The 27,670-nt window shown below is 38.8% G+C and overlaps 1 long non-coding RNA gene across 1 annotated transcript; it reads right to left on the bottom strand.

The window, feature by feature from the left end:
* Nucleotides 1-892: 892 nt before the first annotated feature.
* LOC124253391 lies at nucleotides 893-27,670 on the bottom strand. The gene is made up of 3 exons (XR_006892201.1): nucleotides 27,456-27,670; nucleotides 10,223-10,297; nucleotides 893-2,073 (listed from the first exon to the last, which is right to left on the bottom strand). It is a non-coding gene; the product is annotated as an uncharacterized LOC124253391 (long non-coding RNA).

The raw sequence follows: 27,670 nt of genomic DNA, 5'->3' as shown, positions 1-27,670 counted from the left end.
TCAGTTAGAGATACTTGTTAAATATGATGTCTGGTTATATATTGGAATGTTTAATGTTGAATTTATTGGCGAATGTGACTATTCAAAATGACACGTTGCGTGTCTTACACGATTCAAGGTCAATACCTCCATGTGACTGTATGACATCCAGCACTACCCCCCTCATACCCATTGTCAGCGGGGACAGTCTACGCCATTCCTCATGTAAAGCAGCTTCCAACTGGGCAAGGTTCTGTACAGGAGCATCCCTTTGTTGCACACGACGACCAATCAAGTCCCAGATATGCTCCTAATGGTTAAGATCGGGGCTCATTCAGTCGTGAGATATGTCAGGGGTTGCTTAACTAAGTTCTGTGTGTATATGATGTTTGGTTATGTATTGCGTTCATTTAATGTTTGTTTTATTGGAGACGAGTGAACTTAATAGATTAAGAGTGAATAATTCATAGTCAACTCGGTGCATAAATTGACTAGTTGATAATAGTGCCAATTGCCACTTCAATGACCCCGTTTGATATTTTCCATATCAACGAACAGTAGCGTGAACTTCTCTGTGTATTATTCTCGTAATCACCCTTGCAATAAACTACTGTGACAACAGCACCTTTCCATATTGTGACAGAAATTGCATTTTGTAAATATCATTGATCCATATGCAGCAAGGTCCAGTTGACTTTTTGAAACTATCGACTTTTATGTGTATCAACATAATTTTGTTTACTCTCTTTCGAATTACAAAAAAATATTTAAAAAATATTTACATCTTTGAAGTATTTGAATTGGCGGTAATCTGGATTCGCTCCAAATTACACAGCTATTTTTAAACAGCACTCTCCATGATCAAACGTGTGTGTAGCTGTTTTGTTATTATTGTTCAAGAATAAGAAAGAAATCTTTCTACAAATTCGTTTTTATTAACCATTGCTCTTCAAGTATCCCTACAGATCATAGACCAAGATAATTTCTATCAAACAACCGTAATAGATGAGATTCCAGGTCAGATGTTGAATTAAATGCCAGTAGTACTGGTGAGAGGTTGGTAGATTAGTGGGCCCAGCACATCAGAGACCCTGCATCCCGGGGAATGAATGATACAGATACGTGTCGACCCTTTGACTGATGTATTCAGGGATTTCTGTTGTATTGTCAGAAACGCAGCTGAAAACTAAGACCTCAAGTCACAGATAGAACACAAGAATAGATCTGAGTGTTCGTTCAGCAAGGAGCCGAGGACTTATAAAAGAGACTTTGATAACGACATTCGTATAGGACAACATAGAGAAACAGCGCTTCCGGTTAACTGATAGAGGATTTAATACGATATTTCATAAAAAACTAAACGAACATGTAACGTGAAGAATACGTGAACCTGATATGGCAATCTTTATGCATTAGATACTGTTGAAGACACACACGGGTGCGGCTGCTTTTGGACCCAATGCCATACGTTTGTAAATACACGTGAATGTGAATTATTTCTTAAAACATGACAGACGCTACTTGTCTCTATACATAATCTAAATGCTAAAGGGAATCTCCGGTGCGTGATAACTTGCAGTTTTATATGGCAAATGACAGTGACACAGGAACAGAAAAATAATACGAAGAACTAGAAGGGCCTCGCTCCACAAATCAGTCCTAGCAATACAGTGGGCTTGTTCATGATGCACTCTATCACGAGACGAGGCCCAGGGTATATGACACAACATTTTCTACTTTCCCGGCCGTAGTAGTTTGCACACAGGACAAAATACTGTCCGACATATTACCACCTGAGTGGACAACACCACAATGTTCTTGAGGTGAGAAGAGATCGTTTCCTAGTTTTCTGAGATAGAGTACGTGTCCGCGCCAAGAAGAAGAAGTAACTGATGTAAAACACTCGACTATCGCACCAATCAGCGTGACTGGATCACGATATGCTTTGCTGTGATTGGCTGAAAGCCACATGGCGCCAATTTCATCGCCGTCCGGCACCAAATCGCATCATGTTGGCTCTACCAGTCTCTCTAGAATTTCCTCTCATTGCAAGAAGACGTTGAATCAGTTCGTTCAGACTGCTTCGCTTGTAATCTGGAAAAGAAACAACACTTTATTAAAACAGTCCAAGTCCTTGGATCCAAGTGATTCAAATGATTTCGTTTTTTCATACATCTTGAGGACATTTTATTTTAAGAAACAGATATATAAAAACCTTTACAGCTCTTTTCTTTACATACTGATAAGTTCGAGATGTTAAACTGTTCACATTTTGTAGAGAGCGATAGGGCGTAGTATTTTGGAAGAAATATCTAATTAAGAAGATCGATCTGAAACCTGTGGTGAAATCCTTTAGAATAAGTCGCCTGCAAAGTTCAAATACGTGGCATAATATCAGATATAGCTGTGTATTTCTCAGCGTTGCGCACCGCTTAACCTTCTCGACTGACATAAAGGTGTCTAGGTCATTATTGTACCAGCTGCTGGACCAAGTGATAACAGTTGTCACTATCTGACTGAAGACAGGACGCCACTGTCACCACTCTCAACGTCACCAGGTAATGAGCCCACGGGATGTTTTGTAGGATAAAACTTTGTAAATACAGCTCTTGGAGCTACTAATTAACTATGCGGACATCTGTGAATATTTGTCACTCACTAACTCTGTTCCCTTACTTCATCAAGTTTACCTTTAGCTAACTGCTGTTCGTTGTGCATATGTCATATTACGACCTAAACCAACATAGTTCGGTCCTATTGCGCAACTTAGTACAATAACCAGTCCAGAATTCTGAGACCAATTCATTTAACTGGATACATAAATACTAATCAGTATTATCTAACCACTTGTATATTGCAACACTACGCCCCTTCTAATCCTTGCAAACACGTCGTGCAGTGTGCTCTGTCGTCCAGCGTGCTCTGACAAACGGAAATCTGGAAATCGTGGAAATCTTAAAACGAGGCTCTGCCGCTAGAAAAGTTTGGAAGTCTGGTACGGACTTGATATTAAATCAATCACATTTTACGACCTCATCAAACTTGGGCAGTCTGCGACGTCAAAGTTAAGGTCACGCTGCCTACACCTCGCCATAAAATATAAAAATACGATGTTATTAAAGTTTAAAATTAACATTCAAGTGTAAATACCATTTTCTCATGCAACAAGGAATTGGAGTGTAACCAGTGTAACCATAGTTGTTTGTGGTGTCTCTTTGTACTTTCACAAGAGAAAATTCGGATCGGCTGAAAAGTAGGTCATTGTCTGAATAGGTAAAGAGACTCATGTTTCGGTTTGCTGATAATCAGTACTGTTATTTACAAGATTTCATCTGATTTTACGTAATTTAATTTATCATAAGTATCAATATTTCAAGGACGTATATTTCTTCATCGCCAATGAACACATCTCTCATGAATGCGGTGTAGTGTTATTTGTTGGTCGGTTGTTGACATCAGCAAAGGCATACAGAGAAAAATGCGGGACATACAAAAGGGTAATTGTGCAGTTAAAGTCCATTTAGAATTCTACAAGATGATATAACTAAGGGGCATCTTTGACGTATTTAACATATTATGACACGGTTTCAGGTTAGACGTTTGTGGTAAGTTCTGAGAAAGTATTCCTTTTTGATTGGTGTTGGGAAAATAGTTTTGTCTAAATATTTGTGTTCTCGCTAAGAGTAGATGTGTCATACATTAGAATAGATGACACGTTCATTTACAGTGTCCGTTAGTTACACCTGTAATCAGAACTGACTTTCAGTGATCGACTCATGTAGGTTTTGTCGTTAAAACTCTCGGTAAACGAAATCTGCGTCCGTGGATACCGGGACAGGTAGATCTCATGACTAGACATTTTGTCTGTTCTCCGTGCATCCGATGTATCTAACTTCTGTCTTTCTTGAACAAATACTATAAGAAGAAGAGGTTTTGACATGATAATCAAATGTATCCTGCTTGCATATGAACGGGGCTACGATCTAAAAGTGCATCGACTTATGGTCGTCGCCACATTGGTAATGGATTTGTGGAGAGCAGGCTGCAAACACGGCCGTCTGTCCAGATAGCCTTCCCGTGACCACTACGGACTGGCACTGCCGTGGTGATACACGACCTGCACGGTCAGTTACATATGCTGCATCTGTATACGCCGTGTCACCCTACACCATCGGCCCGTGTCTGGAACACTGTTTTACTTCAAATGTTTGTAAGTTACAGTAATAAAAGCTATACATTAGGTCGCAATATGTCACAAGCGCCAAGGTGAACAGCTTCCGTCATTGAACATAACGGAGCGTGTATTTCAAGTATGGTGTTCAGAGGTGATTTTGAATATAGATCTACTTTTGCATAGTATTATGCTTTAATTCAAGCTTACTTCTTTCTCAGATTGTAGCGTGCATCTAGTGTTGACAGAAAATTCTCATTGCAATAAGGTCTGGCCCCGAGTTCTCGAAACAAACTTAGGGTCTTACTCAAATTTCAAACTGGGTTTGACAATTTGAAACAGCTGAATTTTTACCTCAACTGCATTTTTAAAAATAAAAAAGCCCTAACAAGTTCAACAAGTAATCTGTCAACCAAACTCAAATTGTCTACAATGTTTGAGTTTAATATCGATTTCAGTTCATTCTGGGAAATGCATTTTCTCAAATTTGAGTAAAAACTCTAACTTATGTCAAAACTCAGACTTAAGTTAGCTTCGATTGATCGGGACCTGGTGACATTTGTACAAAACAATCATTGTGCTAAGTCTATTATACATCTGTGTTATCAGTGCTATGAGTAAAAGGATCCATCCGGACCAGATTATCAGTGGGTCATCTGTCTAACTGTTTTGATATTTCCAAACAATATCACACGTTGAAATACAAATGAATTTACAGAAGTCAACAATTTGTAAAACATCTGTCGTGGTAAAAGAAGTGTTATTTCTGGTTGGTTAAAATTTTTAGCACGGGTATTTTTATGTGTTTGCGTTCATAGTTAAAGCCGTTTTTATTTGACTATTTTATTTTATATCTATATTTTCCTCACTGGTTCCAGTTGCCAACATCTACAGAAACTAATGTCCAAAGTCGCCTACGTCCACTGACGTAATGCATTCAGTGGGTATACACGTGATGTTGCTGTCTCAGAATATTTATTTTTGTAAATAAGTAATTATTTTGAAGATGCTTAAATGTGATAAACTATTAAATTAGCATATTGTAAGTATTTTGTGCAACTTAGCCCTGGATTAAAAATACCAAACGTGTTGAAGAATATGAAGTACATTTACCACTTCTGGAAGGACCCACGTCAGAAAATGTAATTTTGTAAAGAAGTAATTATAGAGAATGCACTTAAATGGGAAAAGATAATAGAATCAGCTAATGGTATTGACCACGAAGTATTTGGGAAACAATGAGTTTTGTTTCTGAAGACAAAAATGGTGACAATTGTGTTACATTTAATGATGTTCGAGTGTTCGACCTTCATGTATTTAAAGCAGATCGAGTGAAGGGTCGACATCAGTAGGCTTCTTTCAGTCTTCTTCTTCTTGATGCTTTCATATTCATGTGCTTTGTAATTCAGGCCGTCGGGAAATAGAAGGTCCTCACAGACATCATTGTATTCAAGACTTGCATTCTATAGCGTTCCGGGTGAGGGCGCTTACAACACTCGATGTAAACGTCCGACTTAAACAGGCGTGAATTATAAAAGGCAGAATCGTTTTTCACCATAGGTGTATTTGTAGTTGTGGCAGGGTCGTGTTTCACCATAGGTGTATTTGTAGTTGTGGTAGGGTCGTGTATCACCATAGGTGTATTTGTAGTTGTGGCAGAATCGTGTTTCACCATAGGTGTATTTGTAGTTGTGGCAGAATCGTGTTTCACCATAGGTGTATTTGTAGTTGTGGCAGAATCGTGTTTCACCATAGCTATGTTTGTAGTTGTGGCAGGATCGTGTTTCACCAAAGGTGTATTTGTAGTTGTGGAAGGGTCGTGTTTCACCATAGCTGTATTTGTAGTTGTGGCAGGGTCGTGTTTCACCATAGCTATGTTAGTAGTTATGGCAGGGTCGTGTTTCACCATAGGCGTATTTGTAGTTGTGGCAGGGTCGTGATTCACCATAGCTATGTTTGTAGTTGTGGCAGGGTCGTGTTTCACCATAGCTGTATTTACAGTTGTGGCAGAATCGTGTTTCACCATAGCTATGTTTGTAGTTGTGACAGGGTCGTGATTCACCATAGCTGTGTTTGTAGTTGTGGCAGGGTCGTGTTTCACCATAGGCGTATTTGTAGTTGTGGCAGGATCGTGTTTCACCATAGCTATGTTTGTAGTTGTGGCAGGGTCGTGTTTCACCATAGGTGTATTTGTAGTTGTGGCAGGGTCGTGTTTCACCATAGGTGTATTTGTAGTTGTGGCAGGGTCGTGTTTCACCATAGGTGTATTTGTAGTTGTGGCAGGGTCGTGTTTCACCATAGGTGTATTTGTAGTTGTGGCAGGGTCGTGTTTCACCATAGGTGTATTTGTAGTTGTGGCAGGGTCGTGTTTCACCATAGGTGTATTTGTAGTTGTGGCAGGGTCGTGTTTCACCATAGGTGTATTTGTAGTTGTGGTAGGGTCGTGTATCACCATGGGTGTTTTTGTAGTTGTGGCAGGGTCGTGTTTCACCATAGGTGTATTTGTAGTTGTGGCAGAATCGTTTTTCACCATAGGTGTATTTGTAGTTGTGGCAGAATCGTGTTTCACCATAGGTGTATTTGTAGTTGTGGCAGGGTTGTGTTTCAATATCGGTGTATATTTGTAGTTGTTGTAGGGTCGTAGTTTACTTTAGGCGTATTTGTTGAATATGAAGCTCTAAAAGCTTTGGCAGATGAAAGGGGTAATCTGTAAGTTTTGAGTCTGACGAATCTGGTTGTTATGGTTCACCATAGGTGTATTTGTAGTTGTGGCAGAATCGTAGTTTACTCTCAAAGCTTGTGGGGTACGGCAGATGTGTTATATCTGACGCATCTGGTTGTTATGTTCACTTGTATCCTGTATTGACCTGTGTTTGTGGAATCACCCTCCACACTTTGGCGTGTTTCAGTGGCTTGATTATAATTGTCCTCGCCTCTAGGGGATGCTCTCCCTTAGCATGGTTATGGACAGAACCGAGTTTAGAAAAGTCATTAATATTTTCACCCTGGAGGGTCAATGACCAAATCATATTGATGAACGGAAGGACTGTCCTTCACGAACGTCTACATTTGTCAAAGGTTTGATCCCGGGGGGTTCTAGAATGCCAACGTATGAGATGGAAGCTGCGTGTCATCACGTCAAACACCCTCTTAACCAGATTTAATGGCAACCCAGAAGATCTTCATTTGAGACAAATGAGTGATCAAACATCACATATCAACCTTTACCATACATGGAATTGTATCTTTTGTTAGAGCAAGATATCGACGCTGGGTACAATGTTTGGCGCGTTCACGACCATACCACGGCTTGTTGAAGAAAGTCTTAAGGGACCGCTCATAATTTATGGCTAGGGGTGATGATGATTTTAAGTGGGGACCCATTTTGTTCTGGGGAGCTAGGGGTCATAAATTTTGTACACGTGTATTAGGGGATCATCAATTTCGTGCATAAAAGTATTTTAAAAGTATGCTTAGAAATTATGGGAGGGAGGGGGTGTTCATTGCATTTGTAAATGACATGCAGGGGGTCACTTATTTTGTACATATATTTTAGGGGGGGGGGGGGGTCATCACATTGTACATGCTTCTCAATAAAAATCATTAGCATCCTCCCTAACCTTAAATTATGAACGGTCCCTAAGCAGTAGTACAGTCGTTGCATGCTGTCTCTGTGAAGGCCGTCCCGTCATGTGCCACAGGTAGACATTGTGTGTAAAGTAATCCAAGCGGGGGAGAGAGTGTTTGGAAGGCGGCCAATATGTCACTCAAACACCCGCACTGGCTGACCCTTCATCTGGTCATCTAAGATAACACTGATGCTTTCCACAACCTGGTACTGAGCAATAGGCGTTTTACACTCGATGAGTTAAAGGAGACCCTAGGCTCTCATGGATCAATGTACAATATCCTTCACCAACATCTACGTATGTCAAAGGTTTGGTCCCGGTGGAGTCCTAGATTGTTACCGTATGAAATGAAGGCAACGCGGGTCATAACTTCTAACGCCCTGTTGACCAGATATAATCGGAACCCCGAAGATTTTCATTTGAGACAAGTGACAGGCATCGAGACTTGTTTCCATCACTATGCTCCCCAGTGCAAACAAGATTCATGGAGAGGAAGCAGTTCATCCAAAACCAAGACGCTGAGTCTAAACAAGGACCACAACGAAAGCTATAACCACCGTCTTTAGGAACGGCCGAGTCACAATGCAGTACATTGAATATCTACCATAGGGAATCGTATTTTTCAATAGTATGGCGATAGTATGTCATGTTTAAACGATTGAGTGAATCTACCAAAGAGAAGTACTGCGACTTTCTCACGTTCCCACCAGGGCATGTCGTAATGGCTGCTTCGGGGATGTCCGCGCTGCAACCTTATTCTACCCGGGAAGATCCGGGTTAGAATATTGATCTTCAGTAACCCATGCTTGTCGTAAGAGGCGACTAACGGGATCGGGTATTCAGGCTCGCTGACTTGGTTGACACATGTCATCGGTTCCCAATTGCGCAGATCGATGCTCATGCTGTTGATCACTGGATTGTCTGGTCCAGACTCGATTATTTACAGACCGCCGCCATATAGCTGGAATATTGCTGAGTGCGGCATAAAACTAAACTCACTCACTCACTCAACCTTATTCACATTATTCAAAAGATCTGGCCTAGTACCTACTTAGTGATTTCAAATTTTGAAAATATATATTGTGGTCAGATAAACCTATGGTCAGAATTTGGATGTTCCTGGCGTACCGGTTCACAAACCAGGACTGGACATTCTACAAGGATAAGATGAAACAGAAGTACTGAACTGCAAGGGAACACTTTTGGAAAAGTGTGTTCGTATGTGATGCTCTGAGCTCTACGATACCCTCTAACATATGTTCTCTTTGGGATTGCACTAAGTAAGTAGGATACCCTCTCATTTTCAACGTAGGACCAGCACCATTACTTCAACATTTAACCCTACTTACTTGTATGTGGAACCGAACGTGTCAACACAAGGTTTATCTCTATCCTGTCTTGACAAAATGAAACGAATGATTTGACAGAGGTTTTCAAATTGAATAAAGGAAACATCAATACATCCATTATACAAAGAACAGTGCTGTGCATAAGTATTTATACTTCAACCACACACGTCAGGCATTAATAATGTATAGCGAAGATAAGCTAACATGTCAGAAACTATGACGTCACAGTCGTTTAGGAGTAAGGTGACTACTTAGAAAGCACTCCAAATAAGAGGATACATGGTATTAAGTACCGAGACCAATATTAACTGCCATGGTAGGATTTATTCCATAGTAGATAACAGACACGTCTTGGCTTTCAGTGTGTAGTCAAACCGGACGATTACTTTGCTTTGGGACGACGTCGGAGTGGGAACTGAATTTCAACATCAGAGGTAAAAATGCTGACAGCATACACCGAGTGCATGCCGGATCAGGCAGCGCTTAGTATTGAATGTGACATTGTACCTTGGGGTCCTAGGTTAACATGGCATGTCCAGGCGTGATTACCAGCCTTCAGCTTGATAAAGCCTGTTCTCTTTGGGGATAATACATCCAAGTGGCCGTACCATAGCCACGTCGTATTTCCCATAACTTGATTGTTTTGTAATAATATCGTGTTGTGTGGAGACATATCTCATGAGAATATGGGCATAACATTGCCACATTGTAGTTCCCATAACTCGATTGTTTTGTTAAATATTGTTTTGTGTGGAAACATATGTCATGAGAATATCTTTTGTGAACACGTATGGCCCGCGATGGATGGGAATACATGTTTGTGATGCGGCTTAATGTGTGGTCTGTTGAAGGGATGTACGGCCTTCATATCCGTACACAGAAAACGCGTTACGCTGGACGTTGCTTACCTGAAAACTCAGATTTCTGGGGGATTGTTATCGGTAGTGTATATATGCATACTAAAGGTTGTGAATTGTAATTCTTAAAAGCAAACAGCCTCCATCCTTAGAATGTAGTACGAGATAACGTTCATCCGGATGTGTGTTGGCGGATTTACAGGGGTCCAGATTGAGAATGTTCCTACAAGTACTCACCCAGGTAGTATCCACGTTGAGCTCTTTTCGTCTGTGCCGGTAATTCTGACAAGCTATTGGACAGTAATGGATAATCTGGAAGATAAAAATGAAACAATTACAATCCAGTTAGAAATTGATGTCAAGCATCATATATCAACATTTACCAAACATTTCACGTTTATTCACACTCATTTCGGCGTCCAAGCACCGTCCACGTTTGCGTAGGCTTTTATGAACACTATATGAAAGTCATAACCTGGCTTGTTGAGTAACGCCTTCAACTATAGTACAGTCATATCCTGGCTTATTGAAGAACACCTTGAGCAATAGTACAGTCATATCCTGGCTTGTTGAAGAGCGTCTTAAGCCATAGTACAGTCGTATCCTGGCTTGTTGAAGAGCGCCTTCAGAAAAAGTACAGTCAAATCCTGGCTTGTTGAGCTAAAGTACAGCCATCCTGACTTGTAGAACAACGCCTCCAGCAATAGTACAGTCATATCCTGACTTGTTGAGCAACGCCATCAGCAATAGCACAGTCATATTCTGAGCAACAGTACAGTCGTATCCTAGTTTGTTGAACAACGCCTTCAGCAACAGTACATTCATATCCTGACTTGTTGAGCAATGCCTTCAGCAATAATACAGTCATATCCTGACTTGTTGAGCAACGCCTTCAGCAATAGTACAGTCATATCCTGAGCAACAGTACAGTCGTATCCTAGTTTGTTGAACAACGCCTCCAGCAATAGTACAGTCATATTCTAAATGGTTGAACAACGCCCCCAGCAACAGTACAGTCATATCCTGACTTGTTGAGCAACGCCTTCAGCAATAGTACAGTCATATCCTGAGCAATTGTACAGTCATATCCCAGTTTGTTGAACAACGCCTTCAGCAACAGTACAGTCATATCCTGACTTGTTGAGCAACGCCTTCAGCAATTGTACAGTCATATCCTGACTTGTTGAGCAACGCCTTCAGCAATAGTACAGTCATATCCTGAGCAACAGTACAGTCGTATCCTAGTTTGTTGAACAACGCCTTCAGCAATTGTACAGTCATATCCTGACTTGTTGAAGAACTTCCTCAGCAATAATACAGTCACATCCTGGCTTGTTAAAAACAACAAACAACATGAGACAAGACCCTGTATTTTGTGTTTATGTATCACATGTTTGAATGTCACAGATAATTTTTACCATTTTTACATAACTAATGTCTGGGTTTTACACTAAATATTAATTCATTGCTGGAGTGACCCTCAATACCCTACACCAGAGTTGGGTCTCTTTTAGAATATGCCTTGAGAATTGAGCCTTTGGGTATCCCTCAATGGTGTATCTAACCTTAAGCCATGCACCACACTCACAAATCACTAAATCCATTGCTTGTGCAGGAATATCGTTTTACGGAGTAGATAAATTGTGTCCACGTCAGCCGTGAACTGAGCTCAAACACAGAGTATGAAACAAGTGTGCTCAGTGCTTGTAAACTTACATTAGGGTGGGTGTGACGGGATGAAAGAGAATTTTAACAGGATACTCGTGCATGTGTTTACCAGCCACAAAATCAGTCAAGATAATAACAAGCTGAGTTGATGTCACAAGGGCATTAGCAATATTGCAGGCTATGATATAGTCAGAATGTGATTTGATTTGGACGACATCAACTGTACGTTTATCGATGCCATCTTGCAATGCCGTCATCTGGGCAGGAAATAGAGAACTTTCGGAAAACTGATTAGACAGTTTCGTGTTAATCGCGAAGCCCACCCTTGACCCTTGACTTTAGGAGATCGGATTACGTCCGGTTTGATATGGACCGTGTAGCAACATACGGGATGAAATAAATACATTATCGCATTAATTCTGTGGAGCGATCGATGTCTTTGAGTATGGGGACGACGGTGCGCATGTTGACAAAAACGGAGCCAACTTTCTGCCTCAGTAATTTATTGGGTGCTGTAATTGATTTACATGAATCACCAAAACACAAGACAGTGTATCCATCACCAGCAGATGAAAGTTGATTTTTGCAAAAAATCTCATTTAACCACTTAAAGACTGTTTCTGCGTTTCCCAGACCTTTCAACATGAGGAAATGCATTATAGAGTTACATATGTGCATAGTGGAAACCCGTTTATCCAAACGCCTCCTTTTCACAAATAGTGAGTGAGTCAGTTAGTTTTACGCCGCACTCAGCAATATTCCAGCTGTAAATAATCGAGTCTGGACCAGACAAGCCAGTGATCAACAGCATGATTTTCACAAATAAGACGAAGAGTGGGTTAATATGAACACTATTGAACACTATTCTGCTGTCAAACCAATAATATAATCCGGGATTCGAACCCACACAAACATTGTTCCTGCTTGTTCTGGATGCTAGTGGCAAGGGTTGTGGTTGGTGGTTTAGTGCCTCTCCTGATTTCGGCATCTGACCCTTTGACCGTCCTCACCGGGGTCATCGGACCAATCATAGAGAGATATCATTTTGGCCAGCATAGCTTCAGTATTTCTGTTATATCACGGTGTGTCGGTTGGAGGATAGTCCGACGAGGTAAAAGCGGTAGATCAAAGCACGCGGATGGGTGTCAAGAGGATAAATAAGCCTATGCACAAAGCTATGAAAGCAGATTGGGCATGAACACGAACAGTGTTTTCAGGAACGGTTATCGATGCTTGTAACTGAGCTTCTCTGATTCTGCTGTTCCATCAGATCCTTCTTCAGCCACCTACTCTTGAAGGCCGCTTATCGTCATCTAGGATCCACACAAGCGTCCGGTTAAAACTCATCTGACGGCTGATGACCAGCCTTGTCTAGACACTGGGTTTAGAGGACATAGTAAACAATTGTCACAACGTTGATAGCAGCCATGATTAGATACCTCACACCTTACCCACCGAGGGATGAATCATGGCCATTTACACCTGAGGCAGACTCTTTTGATAGAACACTGTGCATTCAGAGACATCAGAAACTGTGGGGCGCATGTTCTGTGAGGCTATGGTGTCGTGGCATGCTGAAAACGAGCAGGTTTATGTGTCTTCGGTATACCAGGGGCATAGGCTACTAGTTAACGGAAAAAACAAACAGGTTCGATTTCATATATTTCAATATATGATATAGTGGTTGGGCACGCTGCAATAAAAAGGTAAACTACGCCCCACAAGTATCAGAGTAACACAGATTTAAGAGTATGGCTACCGAGTGGATGGTTGCATTACAGGTGGTAGGAACATATCGTGGATTGGCCTGATTTGATGATATATTTGATTATCCATAATCGATCTATTATCACCGTCATAGATCACCGCTGCGATCTGCATGTTGCTGCCTTGCGGGTGAAGAAGTGTAGTGTATCAAATCACGTCTGGCATGAGTCTGATAACACACATTCAGGACAGAGATGAGAGCATTAATTATATACACATTTCTTTCCAGCCAAGGGCGATAACCTATTTCAACGCAGCTAATTCGTAAACACTATCTTAAATGTTTCCCCATAGCACTGCGAGTCCGCATGATTACACTGCAAAGAAGCTTGTGCCAAACGTATGACGTATGTACCTTTCTCGGAGACTTTGTTTAAGCGATATATTGTCAAGAAGCTGTAGGTTCAATCCATCGTCTTCGTAACAATTTGTCAAATCTTGTACATCATATATCACTAAATTAATTATATTAGAAATTTCTGATGGAATTATATTAGAAATTTCTCATGGAATAACACTGGGCACACACTGCCACTTCCAGCCACCGTAATGGAAACCTTTCCTTGAAGGGGGCTGTTGACTTGATTAGTAGCTGCGTTATATACTCCACACCTGTTTACAATTAATCAGGAGATTTCATAAATCTAAAATGACGAAATATCACAACTAACTGTCTGATCTGAAGAATGGAACCACTTTCAGGCCAATCCTACAGACATCATTTGCACGCACCGGAAGAGAGAGGCCAACCCAGATCGAAGGTTAGTGTTTGGGAAGTATTGCTATGGGGCGCTTGTGTATTTGTACAGTAAATATACGCTTAATCGTTTACAAATTGGATGCAAACGAGATTTTGACATTCTGCTGCTGAGGAATCAGTCTAATCACATTAAAGCAACTGATACATGCTGGACGCCTCACATGACTTGAATCATTCATGCCATGTTTTATAGCAGTTTTAGCCGTTCAGGTGTACGCAAGTAGTATCACATAATCGTATAGGAAAGCATCTGACCCGTAATAACCTCTCAAGGGAACTCTTCTCTCAATAATTCACATTTATGGGTTCTTATTTTCGCTGAGATGACTCTGGAAAGGATTTGTATTTTCTGTATAAAGACTGTTTATTCGGGAAGCTGATATCAACATGATTTTGTAGAGACGTCTTATGGATGTGGAAAGGGTCTTGTCGTTTCTAGTTACACGTTTAATTTCGGTTTTACAATGTTCAAATGTGTACTTAAAGAGATGGGGTAATAAAGGCCTGCCAATGTCCCTCCGTACGTTGAAGAGAGAGCTGTGCTCGACCACTGGCAAATGTACATAGGAACTGATGAAACTATTGAGGCTATGGTCTTTTCTCTAAGGGCCTGTTCGATTATTGCGAAACTGGTTTTGGTTTTTGAAACTGGTTTCTCCTGTTATAAACGAGTGTCTAGTTTCGGACACATGGTTTCAAAGTGAAACTAGTTTCTAGTTTTATAAACGAGTGGATGGTTTCACCATTCGGTTTCAAAATGGATACCAAAAGAATGTCTCAGCTACTGTATATGTGGAACGAATTGGATGACAGCATATGTTTTTCATTTTATCAGTGAATTAACAAATAATAAAGAGATGAGATGCTTTTGAAGGTAAATATTTGCGTATATGTATTATACTGTTACAAGTAATTATATATATACAAATTACATAAAATAGTCAATAGACTGGGGTTTTAAATACTATTTTCCTAGTCCTCAGTTGATTTTTATCTTTATTTTGGTTCCAAAAACTGCTGCTCTATTTTGCCACCAAGATAAGCTGAATTTGGCGCTTTCGTTTCCGCCATGTTTGTTGTGAGAGAACGCGAAAAAGAAACTTCGAAACCTGCCTCGCAGATGGTTTCGAAGTTTCATGACCCAGTTTTAGGTTTCGACATAATCGAGTGCATGGTTTTCCCGAAACCAAAACCGGTTTAGCACAATCGGATAGGCCCTAAGATTCAGGTCAGTAGTGAAAGAACATTAGCGAGCAGTGTAATGGATGCCATTGACAGGTTCTTTGTATCCATGTTCAACCACACTATATAACCTGCAACATAGATCCATTTGTAACTACTAGTTATATACGTATTAATAAGCCAAGCGTTGTAACTCTGGTTATATACGTGGAAGACATTCTTGACTCCCCAAATACTAAGGAGGAAATGCTTCATAGGAACACAAACTTAAATGTTAATAAATCTTCTGGTATAGACTCTACAAATTTATTATTGACACACTTAGAACTGACATTTTTTATCATTTTGGAAAAGGGATACTTCCCAAAATCATGGTCCACTGTCATAATAGTTGCTATTCATAAGAACAGTGACCTAAATAATCCTGAAGATTATAGGGGCTTAACATTATTAAGCATATTTAGAAAAATATGTACATCGATCATAAATAAAAGATTAGTTGAATGGGCAGATACCTTAGACAAGATAACAGAATCACAGGCTGGCTTCAGGAAGGAATACACTACGATTGTAAACATATTTGTTTTACATTCTATTATTTAGAAATATCTTTATCAAAAGGGACACAAATTCTATGCCTTATTTGTAGATCTTCCAAAGGCGTTCGATTCAGTGAACAGAAATAAACTATGGAATCGCTTAAACAATTACTGCAAAGTATATATGAAAATGTGGAAATTTGTGTAAGGAGTAATAAGGATCTATCAGATACATTTGTGAGCCAATTAGGAGTCAGGTAAGGTTGTATATCAAGTCCATTTCTATTTACATTCTTTATAAATGATTTAACAACCCAAATCCACGAAACCTGTTCAAACGGTATCCAATTACGTCCAGATATAATACAAATATTCCTGTTACTATTTGCCGATGACATCATATTGTTTTCAAGCACAATCAAAGGCCTACACACAGAGATTTTGTTACATGTTGCAAAAGTTTGGTTTAAAAACCTTTTGATGTTATATATCAAAGTCCATTTGTATGCTTGTAAGACATTTCTTGGCGTAAAAACAGCTACGTCAAATTGTATGGTTTACGGAGAATGTGGAAGATATCCATTGCATATAGAATCAAACATTAAAAATTATTAGATACTGGTTAAAATGATTACCATTGAATGTCTTCATAAAGATTGCCAAGGAAATGTTTTGATATTACGATACTATATGATAGCCATGGAAAACGTAATTGATTAACAGACATAAAATCCGTGTTATCATCTATCGGCTTTGGCAATGCCTGGCATGAACAATTTCTAGAATCTCATTCTCATTTTGTCTGTTCAGTTAGGACTTAAAATATTTTTTTCGAAATTGGTTAACTAGTTTCTCTTTATCTGATAAATGCTTATACTACAAAATGATAAAAGATTCAATATATAAAAAACATTATCTTTCAGTTTTGACCATAAGGAATCATAAATATGCACTGGCGAGAATCTGCTGTTCTGTGCATGATTTGCATAATTACTGATACTGGGAGATACCAAGGAATTAAGAAAGAAAATTAACTATGTCAAATCTGCAACTTAAATGATGTCGAAAATGAATATATTTTTTTGCGTTTGCCCAATATGCTTATCGTAAAGAAATAGATATATGAAGATATATTACTATGTACATCCTGAAGCTCATAAGTTTATATGATTTGATCAATAATTTCAGTAAAACACATTTAGAAAGTTTGTCCATATATATATATATTCACAAAGCTTTTATTCTCAGAAAGAATGTACTACTACTCATAATTGTATTGTACTACAGGCCTGTGGCCTTTCAGTATGAAATACTGATTGATAAAGATTGACATATGCGTATTAATGAGCCAAGCATATGCAAATCTCGTGTTACCTTCAGTGGTGTAGGCAGCAAGAGAAAAGAACAATTTGAGATAGTGTCAAAAACTGTAATCGATAAACTAAATGTATTTGAGAATTACCGGCAGAAACATATTATATGTTACTCTTCAGATAAATTGTTCTAATTTATTGCTTTACTTTGACATATATCAGGTTATTTCTATTCTATTTGATGGCACCTACTGCGGAATCTAATCTATCATCTTAATGTACTATGTCAAAACTAATGACTGTAATCGATAAACTAAATGTATTTGAGAATTACCGACAGAAACATATAATATGTTACTCTTCAGATAAATTGTTCTAATTTGTTGCTTTGCTTTGACAATAATCAGTTTGTTTCTATTCTATGTGATGGCACCTACTGCAGAATGTAATCTATAATCTTAATGTACTGTTAATAACTATCAACACACATACAGTATGTTGGGGCGGTGGTGTAGCCTAGTGGTTAAAGCGTTGGCTCGTCACGCCGAAGACCCGGGTTCGAATCCCCACATGGGTACAATGTGTGAAGCCCATTTCTGGTGTCCCCCGCCGTGATGTTGCTGGAATATTGCTAAAAGCGGCGTAAAACCAAACTCAGTCAGTCAGTCAGTCATACAGTATGATGAGGAACAGAGTTGGCCTATTTGTCTTGCTTAGCAGAGGTCCGTCCTTTGACAAAGCCAGGATCTAATGATATTGCAAATGCTTGCAACATATCTAATGATATTGATAATTCCTGCAACATATCTAATGATATTGCTAATGCTTGCAACATATCTAATGATATTGATAATGCTTGCAACATATCTAATGATATTAATAATTCCTGCAACATATCTAATGATATTGATAATGCTTGCAACATATCTAATGATATTGCAAATGCTTGCAACATATCTAATGATATTGATAATTCCTGCAACATATCTAATGATATTGATAATGCTTGCAACATATCTAATGATATTGATAATGCTTGCAACATATCTAATGATATTGATAATGCCTGCAACATATCTAATGATATTGATAATTCTTGCAACATATCTAATGATATTGATAATGCTTGCAACATCTTTAATGATATTGATAATGCTTGCAACATATCTAGTGATATTGATAATGCTTGCAACATATCTAATGATATTGATAATGCTTGCAACATATCTAATGATATTGATAATGCTTGCAACATATCTAATGATATTGATAATGCTTGCAACATATCTAATGATAATGATAATGCTTGCAACATATCTAATGATATTGATAAAGCCTGCAACATATCTAATGATATTGATAATGCTTGCAACATATCTAATGATATTGATAAAGCCTGCAATATATCCAATAAACCAAATCGATATAAAGCATGAGAAATATTTATATTCATTGTTGATCAATGGTAAATAACGTATTTGATCAATAAAGGATACCCTCAAACTGGGCTGAAGCAAAGTGAATCTGGTGACGATCATCTTGGTGATGTCAGTCCGAAATTCTGATCGTGTCGCACCTTCATCACTATGAAAGACTGCAGGTTGAGTAATACACGGAGAGAAGACGCATCTGGCAATTAACACGTTATTAAGGAGTCGTGAATGACATAATTACTCATTAGTACAAACTAGTCATACTAGTACAATGCTAGGGATCATCAACACCTTTTTGGGAACACCTAGGAAGATTTGCATCTATGGCATACATTTAACATATATGGTAAATCTCCACTGAGCGTCTCTATTGTCAAATATATGAACGCAAGTCGATATCAGTTTTAAATCCCGAGGGCCAAGGGTTTTTGTATGAAAGAAAACGTGGGTGAGATTCTATCATCGTTCTTCCAATCGTTTTAGTTTGTAAACAGTAATTTGCAGTGTCTTTTGTGCGCAAAGTACAAATAAGGATAATCAATGACGAAAACATCAGTGGTTCCATATTGTTGACATTAATGATGCAGCTCTAATGGTTGTAAGGATGTAATTTCATAATGTTGCATAACGGCATAATTTCATGGATAACACTTTAAGCGATATCTCCGTTTGGGATAAGTAAATGTACCTATAGCCCAGTATGAATATCTATAAAGATAGAACCGAGTGGTAACTACGTGACGTTTGGGTACGGTTGAACTTAGCTGTATGAAAACTACTAGAGAGATGTACAAGAACCTGTGCATAAACAGCACTTAGAGAGAATACAAAAGTTTAAATGTGTAAGTCTTATGGTTTCTTCGTGAAGTACTTACAGAGTGAAAATTACTAAATATTTGGCTAGAGCTTATGTGTGTTCAAAGCAAAATGTATAACGGCAAGATACATTTCTTTACGACACATCTTGACTTCCTTTTTGAAACAGAAATAGTTTTACATTCGAGACTTTGCAGTACGTAATGAGTTGTTGGGTTGGAGACGAATGACTAACGGTAACAACAAGTATATATGTCGTCTATACGATAACTGTTCCTTGAAGATGTTCAAGAAATTTATTGCGTTACTAGTTTCATGTTTCAAGCTTGCAAGATTGACTGGTCGAATATCAACGTGTTTTGCAATGTACTTCATCACCAACATATGTAACAATTGCATGGATACTCGGAAAGCGACACAACACAGATATGAAGAACATTGGACGAGAAGGGCCCATTACATATATTCATGTACATTATACACAGTACTAAAGAAGGTATAGTCCATCAATCGTGCCTTTGTACTACTCGTCTACTTTTAATATAATATTTTAGATAAGTTCAGACTGAACTTCAGAATGAAATGATTTATTTGGGGCTGTAGATAAAAACTGATTAAGAAAAATATGAAACAGTCATTATTTCATCAGTCATTAATGTTCATTGTTACTGAACCATTATTATTCATTATTACTAAGTTCGAAAAATGGTAGATTAAAGTAATACATTTTTTCTTTGTTACCTAAACCCTCAAAGCCTCGCCTCGCCGGTTCAAGAAAAAGAAAAGGATATTTTGCTTATCATATGAACATTTTCAAAAACTTCAAAACAACATTCTAAAGTTTTCGCTGGATGAATAAAGTCTCTTATCATACGTCACTAAAAAGTAAATTACGTTGTTTCTTCTTGTTGTTTTTCTTCTGTAAGTTTTACACATTTCGGAACGCCGATTCTGTGCAGTCTTTAACAAATATAGTGGCTTTGAAAGAAAAAACTATCTGAAAAGATACAGCTTGTAGACAAGTCAGTGAACACTGATGCTCGGAAAGATCAAGGGTGACGACAACTTACGTAATTGCAAAAGACAACCTGGTGTTTCAGTGAAGAGTTTTTTTCCAGCATGCTCGATGCACTAAAAACTTGTCAGACGAAATTGACCCTTGTCAAGGTGCCAGCGTCAAGCTGAGCAGGAAGGAAAAGAAAAACTGGTTTCTTGATTACATTTGTAAGAAGTGAGGTGCGATGAAATTACCTGTTTTGACTTTTACCATAACTTCTTCTTTTTTGTGTGAGAACATTTTACTTGCCTTTGCGTTTGTTTGTGATGGGTGTCACCGGTGGGGCAAGTTACGGTCGCCTCGAAAAGTCACTATTTTAAAGCGACTCATAAAGACACACTGTGATGCCTCAGAGTCGTACAGACCCTGTACTTTTAACAGAGATTTCTTGGAAGGGTTTTTGTCGTTTATATTTACACTAGAAGTAGTCACATTACGCAACAGATGTATGGTGTCAGGGCAAGGACAACGGAGCTGTGGTGAGTCTTTGAGTGCGTGATCAGAAACTGTAACTGGGCTGGGCTGGGCTGGGCTGGGCTGGTCTGGCCTGGTCTGGTCTGGTCTGGGCTTGGCTTGGCTTGGCTGGGCTGGGCTTTGTTACACTCTGGCCACCAGCAGAGACATTAGATACAGTACATGTCAAGTATTGGTTCCACAAAATATTATACAAATATAAACTATATTACAGGGTTATAGTTATAGTATAGTATATTATAGGGTAAAGTGTGAACTTTTTTTCCGAAGAGTCGGATAATGTACAGAATACACCTGAGAGTTTGTGTACAAACATTCATGATTACTCAGAGACTCCGTGTTACTTACGGACTCTAGTTTACTAGTTAAGTTGACTTCAGGTTACTAATACTCACTATTTTACAGTAGTAAAGACACCACTTTACATATAGATTCCAGTTTACTTACCGAAGCCAGCTTACTCACAGGGTTCATTTTACTTAAGATTTAAGTTTTTCACCGAGTCGTGTTCACACGTTGAGTTCAGTTGAGTCGCCGATATAAGTGTATAAGTTTACTTCAGTTTCCCCTTACTCAGCACAATCCCGGAGGGCAGTGATGCATACATCCACCATTAAGGTCTCCCTGTATTGGTTCAGCTGTCGTTTGAAACCTGTAACCATCTATAATGTAGGGTTAAACTGCTGTAATGGAACGAATGCATAACGCGACCTTTGGTTAACATTCGTATTCATTGCACTAAGGAGCATTTTAGTAAAATATATTGATGTTCAAATGCCAGCTCTAGTAAATTTCATAATGAGCTGTAATCAATATGTGAGCTGTATATTTGACGCCGTTAAATAGCCTGTAACCAAGGCTGTGCTTGACTCACCCACTTATACAATGTCGCCATCGGAGGTTGAAGAGGTGAACACATGGTTTATTTTAAGTCTATGAAAGTGAATGTATATAAGTGATTGATGTAAATTAAGCCATCGGGCCAGTGTTACTCGATACACCAATTAAACTTACTAGTTATTATTTCCGTCTTTAGGCAGAATTCAAAACTCTCTCAATGGGAAACATTTCTCAGAATCGAACCGTCCAACATGAGAGATTCACTGCTTCTGGTTCTGTACAGCAAGACATAGAAACACATACTCGCAGACATAGCTAAGTATGTTAAACACTCAAGAATTACTCCATTCACGAGTTCAGTATATCTGATTTGCAGGTAAACATAAATCTTAAAGAAGGTAAAACATCAATGGTGGATGTACCCTTGATGGATGCAACCCAGCTCGTCTTTTTATCCAACCGTTCTTATTTTACATGGGGACAAATTGTTCCAGGATAATAGTTAGATAACTGCATTCTGATGACAGGAACAACACGACATCTGGCTGAACAAAGAGTATGTGGATGACATGACCAGTTAGATTGGTCAATAGGAGTTTGAGAACCTCAATAAAAACCTCAGTTCAAACTACCTGAAGTCAAGTAAGCGCTTCAAGTCAGATTTCTAGCTTTGAACAGGAGTATTAATTATTGTAAATATCCCCTTGCACTGGCGTCTTTAATACGGTATTCAGTGTGTGACCTGCCCCTGGCTCGGCTTCTCTGACAGCATACTGACAGCAATTAAATTGTTTTGAGGTTATCGTAATTATACACAGCTGGAAATTTAACGGGTTTTAAGAATTCGCTTTTACATTTGAAGCGGAAAATCAAACGGAATTTAAAATATGTTTTCCATGAGCGATCGAATTATGTCCAAATCAATCGTCATAATTACAAAGCTGCTGTTGAAATCAGATAAAGGCACATGACAACACAAAACCAGGTTTCAATTATTTCAAGAATACTGCTTTTAAAGGGATGTCATTTTATAAAGCTAGATAGCCATTTTGCTGCAAGTTATCTGTCGATGTTTGATTTATATTCCATACATTTAAATTAAATATTCATAATAGGCATCTTTTCCAATCATACAACTCACATCGCTCTCTCAGCAATGATTCTATTGCACTTCAAGAAGTAACACAATACTCAAAGAGATAAAAGACACTACGCTCTCAGTCTGCTTGCTTGTTAATCGCCCAAAACACCATTGAACCGAGGGTAATAGATGTATATAAACTAAAACAAAATATAATATGCAGACATAATATTGCATGTCAAGAAACCTCATATAGAAAGGAAGATGTGTCGCGTCATCGATGACTATGTAATGTGACCAGTGAGAGGTTGAATATGAGTTTCACTTTATATATTTCATCTGAATGTACACTGTTGGTTATTGATCTGAGAGTCTGCTGATATTTGATAACACAAACTTATGTATAAATCATAGTAACTATAATAGGAAACCATTAACTGTGAAGTTTGTCTCGCGATAGCATGTCATATGACACGTTATGGAAGAAAATACCTATTTCGCTCTGTTCTTCAAATGGGCCCAGTGCAATAAACAATACATGAAATTATATGCACTATATCACCACATCACTATATCACCACACTATATCACCGTATCACTATATCACCACATCACTATATATCACCACATATCACCACACCACTATATCACACTATATCCTCACTATATCACCACCTAACTATATCACCACATCGCTATATCACCACATCACTATATCACCACAACACTATATCACCACACATCACTATCACCACCATTTTATCACCACACACACCACACCACTATATCACCACATCACTATATCACCATCACCTAACTATATCACCACATCACTCACTATATCACCACATCGCTATATCACCACATCACTATATCACCACATCACACCACATAACTATATCACCACATCACTATATCACCACATCACTATATCACCACACCACTATATCACCACATCACTATATCACCACATCACTATATCACCACATCACTATATCACCACACCACTATATCACCACATCACTATATCACCACATAACCACACATATCACTCATATATCACCACATCACTATCACCACATATATATCACCACATCACTATATCACCACATCACCACTATATCACCGCTACACCACATCATATATCACCACATCACTATATCACCACATCACTATATCACCACACCGCTATATCACACATCAACTATATCACCACATCACTATATCACTATATCACCACATCACTATATCACCACACCACGATATCGCCACAGCTATATTCACATATCACCACATATCACCACATATATCAACACACTCTATATCACCACATCGCTATATCACCACACCGCTATATCACCACACCACTATATCCCCACCACCACTATATCACCACATCACTATATCACCACATCACTATATCACCACACCACTATATCACCACATACCACTATATCACCACATAACTATATCACCACACCACTATATCACCATATCACCTATATCAACTATATATCACCACACCACTATATATATCACCACATCACGCACCACATCACTATATCACCACACCACTATATCACCACACCACGATATCACAGCTATATCATATATATATCACCACACCTGCCTGCTACAGCACTGCACACACTACAACACTGCATCCATTACTGTCCATACCCCACACATCCTCCTCCTGTACAACACTACACCATATCATGCCAAATCCTTGACGCGGAGGCTCCCGTGCATGTGTGTATTTGTTATAGTTTATGAACTTGTTGGAGTAAATTAGTGTATCCAGCCGAAGTGGCACGATGGTCTTCTCAGTCCCCAGCGACAATGTTGTCCAAACAACCGTTCAACCACTGGCTCCACGGCAGGATGCTCCTAATGGCCCTCATGATGCGCATTATCGCGGAGTTTCAAGTACCCGTGTAATATCAGTTATTCATGACAATATCCCACTTGTACCCCTATGAGTAGGATATCACGGGAACCCGGAAATCTGAGTTTATTCATCAACATCGGCATACCCATCCCTTGGGGTCCAGTTTCATGGTGTGATTTCAGTTGGGTTTTATTTCTATTTCTTCCGGAGGCACAGAAACAATGGTGATGGTTTTTAATGGTTTTGTGGAATATCTGGGAAAACTAATAAATGAATATATAATTCTTTCCTGAAAAGTCGAGGATAAGATGATTCCAATTGTGACTATATTCCTCTGACTGCGACAAACTGAGGTGTCACCAAACTTGTAAATCATTTATGATTCATCACTTCATCACTTCATCACTTTCCTTCTGGTTGTAGTGAGGTATGCCACTGACATGAAGAAATACGATATTGATATCAGGGAAATTGTTGTGGTATTTCACTTCAAAAGGAACGGGAATGAGTAGCTGTGATTGTCTTGAAGTGTTAATGTGTGTTCCAGCAAATGTAGAGGTACAGATTACAGACGTAACTAGATATTTCCAATCCGCGAAGTAGTGATTTCAGAAACATTGAGACACTGAGTGCATTATTAGCGTTGACAACTCAGGATAATAGTGGCTCTGGTTATAGAAGGGTATCTGTAGAAGTGATCATAGAAGAGTACCAGTTGAAGTGAGTATAAGAGTCTCCATAGAAGAGATTATCGAAGAGTTTCAGTAGAAGTTATCATAGAAGAGTATCAGTTGAAGTGAGTATAAGAGTCTCAATAGAAGAGATTATCGAAGAGGTTCAATAGAAATGATCATAGAGGAGTATCAGTTGAAGTGAGTATAAGAGTCTCAATAGAAGAGATTATCGAAGAGTTCAGTAGAAATGATCATAGAAGAGCATCAGTTGAAGTGAGTATAAGAGTCTCAATAGAAGAGATTATCGAAGAGTTCAGTAGAAGTGGTCATAGAAGAGTATCAGTTGAAGTGAGTTTAAGAGTATCAATAGAAGAGATTATCGAAGAGTTCAGTAGAAGTGATCATAGAAGAGTATCAGTTGAAGTGAGTATAAGAGTCTCAGTAGAAGAGATTATCGAAGAGTTCAGTAGAAATGATCATAGAAGAGGATCAGTTGAAGTGAGTATAAGGGTATCAATAGAAGTGATTATCGAAGAGTTCAGTAGAAGTGATCATAGAAGAGTATCAGTTGAAGTGAGTATAAGAGTATCAGTAGAAGAGATTATCGAAGAGTTTAGTAGAAATGATCATAGAAGAGTATCAGTTGAAGTGAGTTTAAGAGTATCAATAGAAGAGATTATCGAAGAGTTCAGTAGAAATGATCATAGAAGAGTATCAGTTGAAGTGAGTTTAAGAGTATCAATAGAAGAGATTATCGAAGAGTTCAGTAGAAGTGATCATAGAAGAGTATCAGTTGAAGTGAGTATAAGAGTATCAATGGAGGAGATTATCGAAGAGTTCAGTAGAAGTGATCATAGAAGAGCATCAGTTGAAGTGAGTATAAGAGTCTCAATGGACTTCAGAAGAGTAACAGAAGTGATAACAGTAGCATTAATCATAGATAAATATTACTAGCAGTAATTATAGGAGAGCAATAGTAGCAGTAATTATAGGAGAGCAATAGTAGCAGTAATTATAGAAGAGGAATAGTAGCCCTTATTATAGAAGAGCAATAGTAGCAGTAATTATAGAAGAGCAATAGTAGCAGTAATTGTAGGAGAATAATAGTGGCAGTTAGTTTAAACATATTTTTATTCACAATGTGAAAAGGATCGAGGACAAGTTCTTACAACTTATGAAACCCTCTCCAAAGATATTTACAATAAATAATTACATCACAAGCAATTATTAGAGACAGAGATTGATTGACAGAGGCGGTTATTATAGAAGAGCAATAGTAGCAGTAATTATAGGAGATTAATAGTGTCAGTAATTATAGGAGATTTATACTTGACGAAGTTATAGAAGGTAACATTGAAGGCGATTATAGAGGCATACCGACTGGTGGAAGATTAGGTACAACATTGTAGTTGCATTTGAGTGAGTTTAGTTTTACGCCGCACACAGCAATATTACAACTATATGGGAGAGTTGCATTTGAGACAGACGGTAGCAATAAAGTAATGGGAGGTTGTGAATGAACCTGTAGTTCTTGTTGTTGGTGTAGCAGTTGTTTCAGTGGACGTTTTTTTTTCTCTTGCCGTGCACTTAATGACATTGGTTTCAGTAGAGATAGAAGAACCGTAGATGTGTTCTATTGGGTGAAGTACTTGTGGTGTAGAAGAGATGCTTGCAAGATAGTACACAACGTTTCGTGTCGGATACTGACTGACTGACTGAGTTTGGTTTTACGCCGCTTTTAGCAATATTCCAGCAACATCACGGCGGGGGACACCAGAAATGGACTTCACACATTGTACCCATGTGGGCATTCGAACCCGGGTCTTCGGCGTGACGAGCCAACGCTTTAACCACTAGGCTACCCCACCGCCCTCGTGTCGGATACAGCTTGGAACCACAATCTACAAGCACTCCGATCTTCTTTCAAACTAATGAATCAGTTAAATCAATGCGTGGTTTAGAAACATTCCCTTACCTGGCCATAGTCTCCGTTTTAACGATAAACCCCTTTGTGGATTATTCCATGTGTAATCTGCATAATCCCCCCGGCAGGTGACGATAATCCATGGCCATGGCGTGTGCTTGGCAAAGCACTAGGACGGACAGCACCAAACAGCTAGCTAGCACCTTCATCCTGCAAATACGTCCACGATTCTCCTCACACTATCACTACTGGTGCTTTAAGTGGCG

Source organism: Haliotis rubra, unplaced genomic scaffold (assembly GCF_003918875.1).
Source record: "Haliotis rubra isolate DU_JTF1 unplaced genomic scaffold, ASM391887v1 Scf54, whole genome shotgun sequence".
NCBI classification, from domain to species: Eukaryota; Metazoa; Mollusca; class Gastropoda; order Lepetellida; family Haliotidae; genus Haliotis; species Haliotis rubra.
This window is presented reverse-complemented; position numbering and strand designations above follow the sequence as displayed.